The sequence below is a fragment of the Falco peregrinus genome, chromosome 2, assembly GCF_023634155.1.
Source record: "Falco peregrinus isolate bFalPer1 chromosome 2, bFalPer1.pri, whole genome shotgun sequence".
Taxonomy (NCBI): Eukaryota; Metazoa; Chordata; class Aves; order Falconiformes; family Falconidae; genus Falco; species Falco peregrinus.
This window is the reverse complement of record NC_073722.1, coordinates 19,223,387-19,241,177: the sequence shown is the minus strand read 5'-3', so window position 1 is coordinate 19,241,177 and position 17,791 is coordinate 19,223,387. Positions and strand designations below refer to the sequence as shown.

Below are 17,791 nucleotides of genomic sequence, written 5' to 3'. Positions count from 1 at the left end.
TGTTCTGTTTTGTTTTTTCTTTTATTGTATGAATAAAATAAACTCCAGAGACTTTCTCTGAAGGAGTGGCCTGCATTCAATTGCAGGATAGCATAAAAAATTCTGGAAATATCTTCAGAACATTCTTTAAAACATTGAGCGAAAACCCACTCTGTGTACAGTCCCCTGTATACAAACTGCAGTTGAATTGTTGTGATTTCATCTCTGAATATGAGTGGTTTGTTCCTAGCAAATTTTCTGTTTTCATATAAACAGATTTTCACAATGAAATACAATACAATAAATTATTTTAGTCTCTACTGATGCTGTGAACATGCCAAAAGTCATGTTAACCCTGCCATCAAACAGAAGTTGGTGAAGCATGATGAGAAAATATTTATAAAAAGCATGGCCATAATCTTTTTTTAACCCAGAAATACCACTCTTGTGTTCGAAAGTTTGGGGTTTCCCTTCTGAGAATTAGGAAATTTCCTTTTAACATAGAGTATTTCTAGAGAATATAAAGTATTCTTGTTTTTAACAAGAAGCAGGCTGGCCTAGTAACTGTAACACAGTTCTTAAGTGTGCCTTCATTTTTGTTTGGGTTTGTTGTTGTAAGCCAGAAGCTGGACATGCATTAATTCCTCAACTGACCTTCTAATTGGCAGTGATCTCAGTGAACTCAAATTATTTCAGGGCGGCTGAAATTAGAATGTGTTGCTGGTCTGCGTGGGGGCCTGTGCGTCACCCAGGTTTGTGCCGAGGAGGAGGAGACTCCTCTTGTACAGAAGCCAAAGGGACTGTGCTAAACAGGGGTGGCTACATACATGTGTGGTTGGCAGCAACAAGGACTAGCAGAGCGTGGGAATGAAGGCAGCTTGGGTCTTTATGCTTTCCTGCAGAATATTGTCTTTTTTATCAGACTGTCCAGTTCCATTACCTTGGTTGCATGAAACTACTATTCCTCTATTCACAGAGCTTGGACTAGCTAGATGGCAAAAATTGATTTTTTTGGGAAGAATTCCCTAAATGTAGAAGAATCATCTGCTATACAACCTATATTCATGTTTATGAATGATCAGACTTAGCTGATGTGTTGCCTCTCATTTAGAGATGGCTGAATGAGTTTGAAGAAAATTATGAAGCTGGACATATTTGACCTATGCCTCATTTAAAACAAAATCAGAAATGTATTTGAAATTTCATCAAATTGAATCGGTTTGTTTCATTATCCTGTGGTGATACTGAAACCTTGCATTTCAAAGAAGTCAGAAGTAGATACGTTAAAAGCTGCAAAAGGGTTTTTCGTCGTGTTCTTTCCAGCTTGAACCTATGCAAGCATTGATAGGAGCCTGTTTTAAATGTCTACTTTTTTGAGACTTGGAAGTATGACTACTAACTGTGTATCTGATGGTGAACAATTATATTTTAATAAAACTGCCTACCAATGTGAAATTCCTCAAATATTACAACTATTATTACATCAAATTCTTCAGTCCATAATGGCTTATATCAAGAGGATGAGTAGAAAACTTTCTGACTTATAGCAGTGTCTTCTTCCTTATCTAAATAACTTGAATAGCTGCTATGCATATCACTGACTCATCCCACTTTGCTAAAAGCTCAATTACACGGAGCACTTCTGAGAATAAGGACTTACATATTGTACTTCTTGTCGCTCAGTTGAGTATTACTCAGTTGAGATTTACTACTGATACTGCTGTCATGGTTGCCTTAAAATTTTAATGGAAATCAAATATTGGAACAGATAATTCCTTTAATTTGTTGTATAAAACAGAAGAGGATAGATATACTTAAAGTTTAAGGTTTTTTGAAAATACTAAAAATAGAGAAGCAACATATTAAGTTTCCATAGTAATGCACATATAAATTCTTACAACTGATAAATGGAAGTAATTCATTCAAAGACATTCTCAATGGCCAGACCCCAAATCTTTCTCCTGCAATTAAATAGTGTCAGCAGCATATATTGAATGTTCCACACCCACTCTTCCTACATTTCTCTATAAAAATACACATCACCTTACTTTTCCTGCCCTGTTTTAACAACAGCTACAAAGCTCTCTTTGTCTGAGAGTAATTTACAAACTCCATTATTGTGTTATCTCTGTATTAGTAATGTATGTGACCAGATGTGGAGGAAAATAGCCTGTGTTCAGCTGTTATGTTTTTATATGGAGAAAGGACTCCAGGATATAGTGACCTTTGTTGCCAACAAACTGTAGGGATGAAGTCTTCAGAATTAATGTTTTTCACCCTGGAAATTCTGTGTACATGGAAATATTTGGATTTCAGACATTTTTCCTCTTTGTTATGGAAGTTTCATACTTAAAATAGTTATGATTATTTTTTTTTAGACCCTGAAGATCCCAGTATCTGCATTAATTGTAGCTAAGCAGTCAAATGATATGCAAAAAACATGTAGTTAGCAACAAATGTGTTCTCAGATTGTTTTTAAAGTTTGCGCAAGAATCTGTTCTAAGATTAAATGTTTTAAACTTGCATTTAGTATCTTTTCCCTGGCTGACCTTTCTGTCTTATATGTAACCACTAGTCCTCCACTGGTGCCACTGAACAGTCAGCTTACACTTCTAATGTCACCTCCCTGGATGACCTTTTCTTTTTTTATTATTTTCTTTTGTTTAAATTACAGGTGAAAATTAAATGTATTTAATGACTCCAGTCATGCTCAAATGGCTTTTGCCATTTTACAGGGAAAACAGCATTACAGTGCACCTGAGAAGCATTCATTTTGTTCATTGAAGACTTTTTAAAATGGGTAATTAACTATAGGCTAATCTCTTCAACGTTGTAATTGCAAATCTTACCCTGATTAAATGGATGGTAGTTTCTGGTGCCACTGTCAACTGAGATGTTGCAGTGCTTGAAGAACTGTAGTATAAACTCCCCTACATTTTAACATCAAGTTAAAGACCAGAAACCCTTATGTTTCTTCTGTAATGGAGGAAAGAACTTGTTGTAAGGATTTGCTTAATGAGGTTGTCTTCATTAAAGTTTTTCAAGTTCAATGATTTCTGTAGAGACTAAGCAAACAAATTCATTGTGTTGGATGTGTTTTCATACAGCCTATTGCTTAGCAGGGGAAATAAAGAGTTCACAGTCTATCCCTCAGTGACACATATAATCAGGCTGCGGGATCTGATTGAACCTGCAGGACTTGCTTGTGATAGGTCACATAAAGCACAATATTTTTCTCCTCTCAGTGGTAAGTACAGAAGTATTTCTGAAAAGGGGAATTAGGCATGCAAATCTGAATTTCTTATTTATTTTTTTTACATGTACAATTATGGCACCTTTTACAACATGCCGAAACTAGATTAAAAATAATTTATTTTGAAATACTTAGCTGTAATATTGCTCTGTGTAATTGTATTTGGTATTTGTTTCTATAAGCAGATACTTAATACTTTGCTGGTTAAAGCATTTACAGAAATTGCAGAAGGCTGGTTCTACTTGCATTTTGTAGCAGCTGGTGCTAAATTGAATAGATCAAGCTTATTTAGACAGGAAAATGTACCAATACTTAATATTACTCTTTTTTTGCCCTAAAATGGAGCAATATCTTCCAAGTAACAGATTGAAACCCGAGCATTTTTCCTCCTGTTATGCAAAACAAAAGCAGAGCTATCATTTCTTTGGATATTTTGAGGAAAAGTGGCTGATTCTGAATATTTCCAGTTATGTTGCCCCTAAAGTCATACCTTCTGGGACAGGACTGATACAATGCTCAGTGAGGCACAGATACACAGTGACATCTTTCAAAACACACAGTGACTTTTAAAGGATATTGACGTTGTTTTAAACTAACACCTGAAGTTGAGAGTGGCACTGTTTCTCAGGAGCAGCACTTCACTGGCAGTTACAGGGAGGAGTTTTCTTTAAGTGCATTATCCTATGTGTAGGGACATCAGGAATATAAGTGGATATTTCCTTTTTCTTTTCCATGAAAATAAATAGGAAAAAGAGCTATCAGAAAACTTTACTAATTTAATTTTTTTCTGCTAGTGGCCTGAGTGACCATGTGTAATAGCGATTCTGATATTCATATTTTATTTCCTCTGTGCATCACTTGTTTCATTAAGCAAGGGATATGTTCATCCTGGAAAGAGATCCAGCCTCAGGCAAAACTTTTGTGTTGCTGTTGTGACACAGAAATCTTATTAGCTGTTTTAAGAAAACAGCTGAAATTGATGGTTTCCTCAATGCTGTGTTTTTAATCAGTGGCCAGTGTATTTTATCTTTTATCCTATCTTCAAATACTAGCCAGAGGGTGACCTTAGGCCGGTAGATGTGTTAGAAGAGTGAGTATGGTTCTAGATGTTGCACTTTGGAAATTTTTTTATACCATAAATTGTAAAACTACAGCTATCAGCTTATCAGTAATTTGTTGTAAAAAACTGTAAAATCTGTTCAGAGGTGCAGCTTTCATCTTGGAACAATCCAACCCATCACTGCACACCTAACTAGCTGAGTTGTATAGAGCTGCTGTTATTTATGTATGAAAATGCATTGACAGCTAGAGAAGACATCGTTTGAAGACAGTTACATTGTTTAATGTAGTCAGGTATGCTTTTATTTGCCTTTATTTTATTTACTCAGAACATGACAGTGGAACTGCACTAATTCAAAATTCGCTATGTTCAGCCACATCTATACTATATACATACACAAATATATTTACTGATATGGTTATATAGATATAGATACAGTGAAAAACATAAACAATACAAACCATCGTGCACTATAACATGCAATAAACTACATGTTTAATCAACAATAAGATATATTCTTTCTTCCAAGCATATTTTTTGCCCAGGAATAAGTAGTGATGGTCAGTTATGAAATATTTCGTTGTTCTTGCATTCCTGATTGGCTTCTAATCATATTCTGGCACTTCAAGAATACCACTGACATCTTAAAAATACATACTTGGTGATAACAGAGTAACTGTAGAGTCCATTCAGTTCTCTGTAACCTACTTCCTTCTCTTTCAAAAACAAATTTAAACCAGCTTGTTGGGTATGAAAGGTTCTCTGCAACGAAACTCACTTCCAGCACAGGTACTTCAGAGCTGCCTTCATTTCAACACATTTCAAAACACACTGATGTTCGCATGAAGTTCCATTGTTTTTCCAGGCCTTGATCAATAGAATGAATTACTCCATACCTGTTTTCCTGCAGTCAGTGCATGACAACTGACTTAGAGAGAAGCTGGATAGTTGGGTCGTTGTCTTTTACAGAGAGGGCAGGAAGTTTTCTTAAATTTGTAGATTAGACAGTCAAGTCAATGACCATTCAAAAAATATCATACCGATTTTAATTGAAACAAAAATCTTTCCTGCTTCTGTGACAAAGTGTCTAAAGAGGGAGCTCACTTGTTCTTCTATCTTGCAGAGAAACTTTTTGTTCCAAATATTCAAATATTTTGAAATTTTCATTCAATATAGCCCACTTCTTTTTTTTTGTGGGTTTTTTTTTTTGTTGTTGTTTATTTGTTTGTTTTGGCTTGGTTTGTTTTTGTTTTGGTTTTTGGGTTTTGTTATAACATCAGAGAAACAATGTACCCACTGGCACTTTACCTGCTTACATAAGCTGTTATTTCACCAGGATCATTATGCTAGTATGTTTGTTGGCTGCCAACCTTATAAGTTAACTTTTCCTGTACTTCTTCAGCAAGATGTGTTTTCAGGATAAAGAACTAAATCCTATTATCAAATTATTTGGAAAAATATTTATTTGAGGTTTGTTGGGGAAAATCAGTTTTCATAACAATAAGTTGTTATGATGCAGGGAAATATTTATTTCCATTCATACAGATAACAGAAAAACAGAATAGACTTTGACAAATATTAACAGGGTACAATTTCTTATCCATGGTAATATAAAATAAGGCAAAAATGAATTATTAACTTTTCTTTTTCTTTGACTTTATAGGTCTGCTCAGAAGTATAAACACTAATCTGCTGTTGAATGTTTCTTGTGTATACTTTATTAAAGTTTTTCCTCTTTTTTTTTTTTTTTGTTTTTTTCTTCCCCCAGCCAGGTATACTGTAGCTTCTCCAAAGAAAGTGAGTAAAAAATGTTTTCTGTAGTACCCTTCCAGAAGCCAAGAAGCAACATTAAATTTAAAGAAGAAAAATGTTTATTGAAGTTTAAGGAGGAAAGGGTTATTAAAGCAGTTTTCCTCATGACTTCAGCTGGAAACAGTTGAAAAGCATGTTTCCGTGAACACTTAAATTAATTGTGCACATGGTGGTTCCAAGTTTGGATTTCAGGAGTTCAAAGAAGGACAAAGAACTGCACAGACTTCATAGATTTGGTCTTTTGTCAGATAGTGCCCTAATGAAAAAGCAAATACATTGTGACAGAGGGCAGTAAATAGAACAACACCCCCCATAAATATAGCTTGGAAGACTTCAAAATACGTTATTTTACCCTAATTTGAAGCTCAAGAATTGACATTTCCCCCAGTGTTTGGCTGTTCAGATTTTAAAAACTGATCAAGTGCAATTTAGTAACTAACTGTCACGCTGTGTGCTCCAGTCTGAACACTGAAATAGTGAAATCACAAATTATGAACTTCCTTCAGCTTTCGTCACACAGCACAGCTCTCTGAATAGACTCCATGGTCTTTCTGACAGGTGCCTGTTCAGGATCTTTGCTTAATGAGTTCTGTGTAATTAGTTATTACAATACTATTTTTCCTATGGTCTTGTCACCGAAATCGGGAAAACTCCTTAATACCAATGTAGCATTAAGAAGCAGACATTATTTATTGCAGCATTGGATGCATGGGGGATTGTTCCACCACACACCATATGTTTCATTCAAACAAAATTATATAGTCCACACTTATGAGTATGCATTACATTTCTCAGAAAGATCATACATATTCATTCAACAGGCAGTACCATGTTAATTGAGCATCGCACATGCTCCTTACAGCTATCTCTGAGTCTTGTAAGGGATCTCATACCACAGTTGACCCTATAGTTACAGGTGACCGATCACTGAACCTTAATTTAGTTCCTTTATATCGAGAGCCCAAGGAGAGTCCAAGTTGGTTTCATTAGTTACCTATACAATGGTCTCCTCAGTAAGTTTTAAATGAGTCTTTCCCTCTTTAGCATAAAATTACACGAGCAAGGTTGGTTAGCAGCAGTCTCTCCATAGTGATTACACAGAAGCAAACAATATAGTTGCAAAGCTAAAACAGAACACGTTAAGAAATCTAGTTACCTTGCTAAAATAGACTATGTGGTAATAGTCTTGATTCAGGAAAATCTCCAACTGGAATCAATTAAAAAAATATCTGAAGAAGTTCGTAATACACAGTCATAGGCAGAAAAGGCTTTTTCTTGCAGGCTTGTGGGAACTGGGAAGCTGAAGACTGGCTTGATAGGTGCTCAGTGTGTTTTCATGGCTTACACCTGGGAGGATAATGGGGCCTGTCTGCAACGCGCGCTCTGACCGGTTGATCTGAAGATCACAAAACATTTTTCTTTTGAATCCTGCCTCTCTACTACTCACTAACATTAATATAAGTAGATATAGTCCAAAGTATCAAAAGAGTTGCCTTATGCATGTGTTTCTGTGTGTGTTCCCTGTTAATGAGAAAACAAAGTGGCACAGGGCTTAATACCAATATTTCTAAAATACAGACACAATAAAAAATACTTTAAAGCTTCATTCATTTTGGACTAAAACTTCTGATATACCTACCAAGTATTCTAGGATCTCCCATTTTCCCAGTATGTAAATGTAGCTCAAACATCTTCATTACAAAAATTTGCAGTTACACTTAATTTTCAAGTTTACCGGTGTCAAGATATTTCTTTCCTGAATAGCAGAGCTAAAAATTGAATGGTCTCTGATGCTGTTCCTCAATCTGAAACTGAAAAATGAGAGAAATTTACATTTAAATAAAGTTCTCTGCATGTGTTGAAGCTGTTATTAACAAGATAAATTGGTGCACCAAGTGAAGATCCTGGAGGCTGTGTTGACATATCATTGTTTGCTTTACATAAGGAATATGCAGTGTATCAATGCCACAATTGCAGCATTAATAACTGTTCCTCCCCATTTTTGACAAACAAGAATATGGTGGCAATGTCCCCAATTAAGGCTCTAATGGGTAAAATCTGAGATTTAGATATTTCTGTCAATACAGTCATTAAAAACTAGTAATTATCAATATGTTTAAAATCATCATTTAGCTATGAATAAATTAAGAATCAGTTATCAGGAGACAGTGTTACATCAGGATTACCTTAAATAATTTAGTCATTAAGCAGGGAAAGACTGGTGAGTATCTCCGAGGAGCAGCTCATAGCACTAATGTGTCTATGGAGATGTGGGCTGATATCTCCCACCTACATTACCTTACTAAGGAATTTTTGCCTGTAGGTAACAGTTGTGCGTTGTTTTTATGATTTTCACAGGAAGGAGCATCTGTGAGCAGGCTGCATACCTCTAATCTTTCAGTTGTTCCTGGCCCAGCAGTTTAAAAGGTATAGGGACACTGTGCAAATAACCCGCCAGCTTTGAGACACAGCATTTCTGTGTAAGTAATACCTCATGTTTATACAGTAAATTTCCAGTGTTGTGGAGCTCCAGATATGCTTGCATGCTAACAATACTGTTATGAGCATGATGGTTTAACTTAATTATTTTTCAAAGTGCAAATTCTACAAAGTGAATGTATATGTATCATTGTAGACACGGTGACAAAAAGCCTTTGTCAAAGATACAAGTGACTCTAAATTTTGTCATGTTAGACTTTTTTATTAGACTTAATTTCATTAAGGGGAAAAAGGAATCAATTTTATAAACTCAGCAGGAACTGAGATCCTTGCACCTGGATTGTAGGTTATTTTGTTGCTGGACAGAGGTACGACCAAGGACCTAGATTTAAAATACATTTCACCCAAGATACAGCAATAGCTTGCTTTAGCAATACTTTGTATGTATCTAGATGAGGAGTTAGTTACCAACCTGAGCGATGCCTAAAGACCCAACTTCAAACGGTATTTAAACAGTTACTTGAAATGCTTGGATGCACTTAGTAAACAACAGGAGTATAGACTGGTTTGGGTGGTCACACCAGACAGGGTGTGAATGTTCCTGTGACTACCTCGTGACAGATTTGAAAATCCCGCAACAGACCTCTTGATTTGAAGAGAACATTTCCATAAAATTATTAGAAGAAATAAGCCACATGCCTACCTTTCTGTTTATAATAAAATTTAAAAGGTGGCTATATTTATACCTGAAGGATGTTCTGAGCTTTTAGTATGTCAGTATTGTATTTTAATGTGCTGGGGGGCAGGGCGGGGGGGGGGGGGCAAAAAAGCTGGAGAGGAGTATCACTTTGACTATCCAAATACTTGGAGCTAGCGTATCAGTGAAAAGGTTTGATTACCCACAAATATCCCTATGAAATAAGGATTTTTACTTCACCAAGCAGTCTTGAAGGATGCACAAAAAAAGATGAAGTGCTCAGGCAGTGATATAGAGATGCATCAGGACTGTTTGAAACACTGTTTCCAGGGCACTAGGGAAATACATGTCTTGTAACATCTGTGCCAAAGAGACAGCAGCTGCCCCCCACATGACAGTAATCCCTTTGCAGTAACTTTGTCAATGCCTTCATGCCATCCTCACATGTTAAAAAGTCATTGGATGAAGCTCTTAAAAAAGTATGAGATTGAATACAGTAATAACCTATGTCCAGTTTTCATTTTTAATTTTATGCTTCTAGGGTTTAATTTAATCTTTAGCTATGAGCAGCTAGGAGATTATCCCATAATTGCCCAATATCAGTTGTGTAGATCTGTGTAGTCTTTTGAAGCAACTGGGCATCCAAAAGGTCTGATTCTGCTTTTGCCTAATACATGTGTCAGCATGCAGCCACCTGATGGTCTTAATTTTTCCCTGTTCATTTCCATAAAATTACACAGGTTAAAATCATATTAAAGGGGCAGAAACAACAGGAAAGGATTTTTAAATGTTTCTCCAACAGATGTGTCTGCATAGAATCATCATAGAATCATTTAGGGTGGAAAAGACCTTTGAGGTCATCAAGTCCAACTGTTGACCCAGCACTGCCAAGTCCACCTCTAAATGATGTCCCTCAGCACCACATCTACACATCTTTTAAATACCTCCAGGGATGATGATTCCATTGCCTCCCTGGACAGCCCTGTCACCAGAGCCTTTCCTAGAATAATAGCCCCAACTTGCAAATAGGTAGCTGTTTTCAGACTAACATATTTTTGCATATCTAAGACAAAGACAAATGATACTAAATCAGGAGAGTAAACAATGCTAAATCAGAAGAGTTAAAACTTAAGTTGTTTTTACAAGCTTTGATGACATGTTGAACTGTTATTTTAAAAATGCCTGCATCATTTCTCCAGTCTTCATTTAATGAAAAATAAAAGTATTACAAAGTGGTTGCAGTTGCTCTAGGCAATTTAAAATCGTGACTTTGCCAATAGAATTACTTTTCCTCTGTCATTGTAACTTGAATTTAAATTTCATTTTAGTGGCTATTACTCTATGTTAAACTCTTTGCTTTTCTATTTAGAATTTTCTGCTCTGAAGGAAAAAGTTAAATTCCTGCTTAACTCTTCTTTAACAAAACAAGTGTGATAATTTTAATTTTTTTTTTAAAGTTTTCTTCAAAATAAAACCATAGGATCCAGGCTGCCTCTGTGGTTTGTCTGGTGGGTGGTACAAAACCAAATCCTTTCAATGAATGTTCTGTTAACTTGTGGAGCATTAAGCATGCTCATAAATAGAGCTTGCGTTTCGTAAGGTACAAATGTCCATGTGTATATATTCCCCGTGGGTTATCACACTACAGAGTAGGATTGGGTTAATACTTGGATTTAAATGGAATATTCCAAGGAAGAGAAATTCAGAATTTGACTGATGACTACATATTAGCAGAGTAAATGACAGTGCAAGGACTGGCAGCATTAATTTGAAAAAAAAGAACTGCTTCCAAGAAGAAAGAAAAGAATTGCTTTGCTTTTATAGTAACTGTAAGGGTTTTTACTAGGCAGGCTTTTAGCTCCCTTGCTGGTCACTATTGGAGCAGTCTGAACAGTCTGACCCAAGGCAGTTATAACCTCTTAGGATACTAGACCTGAGGTTTTTTCTAGCACATTGAATTAGGAGTCTTGTTCTGGTACCTAGCTCATATCTATGTGCCTGTCAGTCTCTACTTCCATCTATTCAGGATTTTACAGTATTTGTACCCTGGTTGTAATTTAGGTCACATTTACATGAGCTTCCCATTCTATGAAGAAACATATTTGCTGAAAAGTAATCTCTCTAGTATCAAGTAATCAACTGCATTACTTGAATGAAATTCTTATTTTTAGATATATAAAAACATGTGTCTAATAAGCACATTGCTTTTTGATCATGTTTATGATGGATTGTCAACATTCTGTGATTCCTCCTTGACAGTGAAACATTACTTGTTAGCATTTAATTTCAAGTGTTTCAAAGTGTGACTTCAAGGAAACAGAACATGTTTATGTCAAATGTATCACACAGTGTATTAACAATCACACAATTTACTAACATTTAGTTCATAAAAATTTGTTACAGTCATACAGTCATTGGTGGGAAGGTGGGGCCTTTAGAGGGACCAATATGAGCTAGCATGGTTAAACAATCAAGGAACAGAATTAAAAAGGAACATCTCAAAAAGCTAGTTATGTCCAAATGAAGAAAGCAGGAAAGATGAACCATGACAGATTAAATGGAAATATAGAAGGCATGCCAATAGAAGTTTGAAAAGTCACTTATAAATAGCATTACAAGCTAGTAATAAATCCCTTTTACAGATGCAGCTGGAGCAAGATGCTTTCAAGAAGGCCTTTAGGGACCAAAAGAGGAGTTCAGAGAAGATAAGGCTATAGCAAGAAAATCAGGTAATTTTTTTGGCATCTATCTATAGAGGAGCTTGAGCGTGCTGGAACTCCTCCACATGGCTGTATGCACCTCAAACTGTGGCACAGGTAGAACAAACTGAACAACAGAGCAAATTGTCAAGAGCAACAGGAACAAACTGGCAGGTCGAAGTGACACCTGCTTAAGAATTCTACAGGACTTCAAGGACGGAGCCGTCAAACCACACATTCTGATATGCAGTCTCTTTTACATTTCCTTCAGTACCAAAAAACTTGAAACTGGGCTACCTGACACCAATTTTTAAGCAGCATTCCAGAGATCTGAAGAAATGTAAAAATCTGGGGAATTTTTGAATAATCAAGTGAAAGGCAAAAGTTCCATATATGACTAAAAATATGAATAGAAATATATACTGAAAGGGTGCAGATGCTTTTCTCAGTGACTTGGGAAGAGCAGTCATGCAATTTTTAAATTCAAAATTAAGCATATATATAAGTATATATACGCATAAAGGTATGTTCAAGACTTACTCCCCTAATGAAGGATTGTTTCAGTCCTGCAGCTAGTTTAATCATGCAAATATTTGTGACACTTAGAAATTTCACAGATGCTGAGGTATGACATATCTGTAAAACCAAAAGGTATCTGAGATTATCTTTTCTAAAATAAACCCTATTGCATCACTTCTCTGCTTCCTGTTCCATTCATATTTAGCATGGAACATCTATCTTTGATGAAGAAAAGTAATGTTTGCTTTGTATCTAAAGATATGTAAAATGCGTACACATAAAAACATGGAAAGAGCAGAACTAATTCTGCAGTGGTTGTATTATAATTGTTAAAATGAAAACAACTTTATTTTCTGTTGTGAGCTCTTTGGCTCCTGTTTTCGTGAAACTGACCATGTAAGAATTAGCATATTTGTGACTCACCACAAGGTTTTCTTTAAAATAGCCTGAAGTAACTATTGTTCTAATAATGTCCATACTGGTATCTTAAGATTCATTGACTTTCTGATATCTGACAGGGTGGCTTATCCGGTGACTGTCGTAGGTGAGGACAACTGGAACATATTCCATCCTTCACAAGTTTCCTCCAGAGGATCATCTTGGAATTTCTGCTAAAGGAGAGGTAAGAAGGTAAGAAAAGCTGTTCATATAATTAAGAAGCAAACTGAAGAAGAGGTAACACAATTACTTGGATTTATTTCTTATCCTGGCTTCCTGCTATAGTTAGTTATTGATATTATTCCAAACATGGAAACCTCAGTTTGAAGCTATACCTTGTACTAAGTAGTGGTCCAAAACCGCATATGTGATATTTCTCAGAAAACTCTTCAGTACACCCATGGTAAGAGTTTAATCAGGCATCCCGATTCAGGGTAATGCAGACATTTAGTCAACATTAGCTAACCTCAACTTAAAATTAAAGGTAAGCATAACTTCACGCTGCACTCAGTCCTTAGGTTTCATTCTTTCATGTAATATTTCATAATTCACTGTACATAATTGTTGACTGAATACTCAGTTATAAAACAAAGCTAAAAACCAAGCAGTCATTCTGCAATCAATATTTGCCTTAAATGAATGGTTAAGTATTTCCATAACAGCAGAAGCCTCTTTTAGTCTAGGTAGTGTGGCATGCAATAGCTTCCAAAGTACAATCTGTACATTTTTGATTACTTTGTAAAGGGAGAAATAAGTATAATTACCTTCTAGAACTGTCATAATTTTTCAAGCTACCACTGAGATGCCTGTATTAGCTTCTGTGCCTGTAGATATAAACAATACTGCATTCAAAAGAAAATTGTCCTAAATGAAAAGTCTTGATTTATGAAGTCTGTTTTCTAGACTACCAAGTACTTGGCTACGTTCAAACAAATTGATTGGTTGCAGTGTTCTCCCTGACCTGGGATTTATTTTTTTGTTGTTCAGTCTGAGAAACGGATGAGGTTGATTCTTTCATTCTCTGATTGATTCTGCAAAAACAGTTCAGCTCCAGAAGCCATTTTCAACTAGTGTAGTTGAAAGGTACTGAGTTGTAAACAGATAGAAACAGAAGTAAGGTGTTGGCATCACAGTTGAGAGAATATGTACTCATTCATTTAACTTAATTCCTATTTTAGTTGAAAATTTACATCTGTGATCTGGAAACTGAAGCTTGTTAAATAATCAGAGGAATTTTTGTAGCAAGATACTTGCCCCTATTATCACTTCTTCCTTAGCTGCTAGAGCTGCACGCTGGTGCCTGAATATTGCTTGACTGAATGGGACAAGGGAAAGGTTCCTAACTGATGTTTTGATCAGTGAATAGTTTAGGCCAGTACTCTCGAAAGACTGCTTCCAACCTGACCCCATACTGCTAGAGAGGACTCCCCTTCACCTAGTGATGTTCCAGCTGTGCCTGAAAGGACATGCTCTACCCTGCATCTTCACCCGTGGATTCATTGCTGTAGGTAAAAATAACTGATCTTACTATTCTGCAAGGTTCATTTTCCAGATCTTCAAATGATAAGGCCCTAAAGGAACACAGGAGAACAGAAAACTTCCTTTCTCTCACTCTTTGAACATTTGACTGTAGATGGTGTATGAGATATTGTAAGATTAAACTTGTTATATCTCACAGATTTATACCTCCTTCTCTCTTATTTATTTAAATTTGGCATTATTTATAAACATAAGTGAAAACATCAGGATAAAATTTAAGCATATATTTAGCCTAGCCTGAGCAGACAATCAGCTTGCATTTAAAAGTAAAGTCCTCAAGGTACTAAATGTGAACTGAATGCAACAAAAATAGTGAGGATTTCAGGGATTTTCAGGGAGATCACACAGCAAGAGAAGTATCAGCTGCTACCGACAGGAAGGAAATTTCCCAGCCCTAAGTTTGCCCTCTGTTCAAATTAGGCTGTTTTCTGTTTGTGGGGTCTGACATTGGATAAACCATTGCTGACAGAGTTGCCTTTAAAAAAATCTAAAAGTTGTTTTGAAGATACAGATTTGTTTATTTGAACAAAGGGCAAGTATATAACACCTTGGGACACTGCGAGATTAATCAGGGAGCAACTATTTTGTGTTCATGCATGTAATTATTACTATAATAACCAGGAACAAGGCTGAAGAACAAAATTGTCTATGGATGACCCTCATTCTTACTGCGAAATTTGAGCTGAAGTTCTGAGGTTAAGCTTGCATGTGTGTCAGTCCAAGCATAAACCCACTGGTGCCTATTGTCCCACAGAGGGAACTGTCCTCTGCATTCACAACACCTGGATATGTACAGCTAGACCCATTGACCAGCAGGGAGACTATAGTCTTGTCTAATCTGCTGAATAACCACATTGAAGGTCGCTGCATGGGTTATTTGGTTTGCTGCTTGTAATCACTGATCTAAATGGGCTTTGGTAAAACTCTTCATCTCTCTGATCCATAAATTTCTCTGACTGGTTAAACTTAGCTGGTTACGCTGCACTGATTCACAGTTTGCATGTGAATAACCGTGTGAGTGCCCCTGCACTATTAGAAAGTATTGACAGTGAGATGTCGAGCAGACCTTGCTATCTTTAAATTATTGCTTGACTGTAGAAGAAAAAGAGCAAGGAGCACTGCAGGTGCCATCGTGTTTGCCCATGTAGTTTGGAAATTTTGTCTGGAACTACAGCGAGAAGCACCTTTCAGAATATTGTGGTCCTGAACCATCTGCTGAAAAACAACTCACTGAGAGATAAGTGACCCCTCATATTTCGTGAAATAGGAACCTCATTGAGGTTTGGATTTTTTTTTTTGTGTGGACATTAATCATTAAGGTTTACTGTGGTGTCCGCTTAGCTCTTTACTTTTGAACTGATATTGTTTAAGGATAGCATAGATATAAATATCACTGACAAAATGTAATCCACAAATATGAGCTGTGACTGTAACTCAGAAATGCTGTAACTGTTTACATTTCAAAGCTGCGGCAAATTTTAAATAAGTGTATTAATATGAAGTATGTAACTCAGAAATGCTGCAACTGAATTTCAAAGCTAAGAGGCAAAGTGATTTCAAATAAGTGTATTAATATGAGGTACCACATTGTGAATATAACAGCTCTTTTACAGGCTGTAAGTACATGTGAGCTTGTGGAAAGAGCAGGTATTTTATGTGTTTTATATGTTTTTTAGATGATAACATTTTGATATTATCAGTGGTTGTTTGATAAATACACTTTCCAGGTCTCAAATATTTTTATACAATATTTATTAGTAACTCTCTTCCTCTGAAATTAATGTGAATGAGAGACAAACTCATCACCTTGCTATATAGAATAACACAAAGGAGTAATTCAGCTCTGAAATTATAGGCTAAAATTCCATCTTCACAGGGACCTAGTACTTAGATTGCTTATATCCCCAGCTACAGTATCATGAGGTATTCTCTGATTTTTGTTTGCAAAGAAAAAACTCGAGTTTAAATTTGCAGAATTTAATTTGCCTTTCTTTCCACCTATTCGGGTAAAATTCATATAATTTAAATATTTCCATAGTAGACCATATCAGACTTTGGAAAAATAAAAGCACATAGTCTTCAATACTTAAAATTGTGTCTGCACTGAGATCTGAAGTGGATTTTCCTTCAATTCCACATTCCAGTAATTGCTAAAAAAGAGGTGTGGCTGAAATTAGAGTCAAAGAATGTTTAAAAAAACCACAAAACACCCAATAAAATTTTCTAAGGAGCTGAGGAAAAAAAGCTCAATCCTTAAATATGAAATGAACTAGAATTAACAGTACAATGACATTTTGAAGTATCTAAGAATTATTCCTTTCTTTTCTCAAGACAGCAAATGTTTAAACTATTCCACATTGCACATCTTCCTATGATTTGCTACACGTTTGATGTTAAGTCATTTTTCCTAAGAAGCATGCACTAAAAATGGTGTTAAGGAATATCCACAGTTTTGCAGTGAGCATTTAATAGCCAATTAGAAAATAAAATTTTAGTCTCTACCATTAAGGGTTTGGTTTTTTGCTGGTTTCATCTACTGCTAAAAAGGTGCTTTTATTAGGTACACCTTTATGACTGCAGAAAAATATGCTGAATTTCAGGGATAGTAATTTTCATACCTGCCTTAGCAGAAGGTACATACAGGCTGTGCAAAGCAGCAGATGTTAGAGGAGATGCAACCGCATGGTTAGCTGGAGAGTATCTTGACTGGAGTCTCTTGAGCAGTGGGAGAACTGGCTCAATCAGAAATTGAGCCATGGGAGCCAAATCAAACTTAGCAAGTCCCCGACAAACTCTTGTTGTCTTATTACTAATGCTGTCACTTCAGTCTACAGCAGATAATGTGCGAAGATCTTTCTGCAAAGCGGCAGATGCCTGGAATTGCAATGTCAGAACTGTAGCCAAAATAGCCAAAATATGTAAATTTGAGTTTAAGTTACTCAACGCAGTTTTGGAGAGGTTTCACTGACTACATTTGTTAGTACTGTTTCTACCTGCATTATTTAATGCCAGAATCATAAATTGTTACCTGAATTTATATATCATTTACAGCTGCAGTTCATGCAGTCGTGAACCAAGTACCTGTGAGCTTGTCTGCCTGTAAAGGCAATGTGTAAAAAACTATGTATTTACAAAACATGTACAAAATCTTCAGTACTCTACTTGTACAAAAGTTGTAAAAAATAAATTAGCTTTCCATGAAACCATACAGAGTCACAAATTCGATGATGTTTAGATATCTTCCGAGATGCTTGTCTTTGGAGTTATCATTCAAATATGGACATTTTCCTACAGAGCCAAGTAATTCCATGAAGTCAATATAACGAGAATCAAGGCAGAACAGGAGCACAGAATCA

The 17,791-nt window shown here is 35.9% G+C and overlaps 1 long non-coding RNA gene across 4 annotated transcripts in view; it reads left to right on the top strand.

Annotated features, from left to right (window-relative positions):
• Positions 1-17,791, top strand: part of LOC114013771 (uncharacterized) — a 102,753-nt gene that overhangs the window by 34,972 nt on the left and 49,990 nt on the right. For 3 of the 4 annotated variants that reach the window (XR_008745601.1, XR_008745602.1, XR_008745599.1), the window contains 3 exons: positions 8,463-8,584; positions 11,883-11,969; positions 12,977-13,080. This is a non-coding gene — a long non-coding RNA (uncharacterized LOC114013771). Of the gene's footprint in view, positions 1-8,462; positions 8,585-11,882; positions 11,970-12,976; positions 13,089-17,791 lie in introns of all 4 variants that reach the window. The other variant, XR_008745600.1, reaches the window with a different exon arrangement.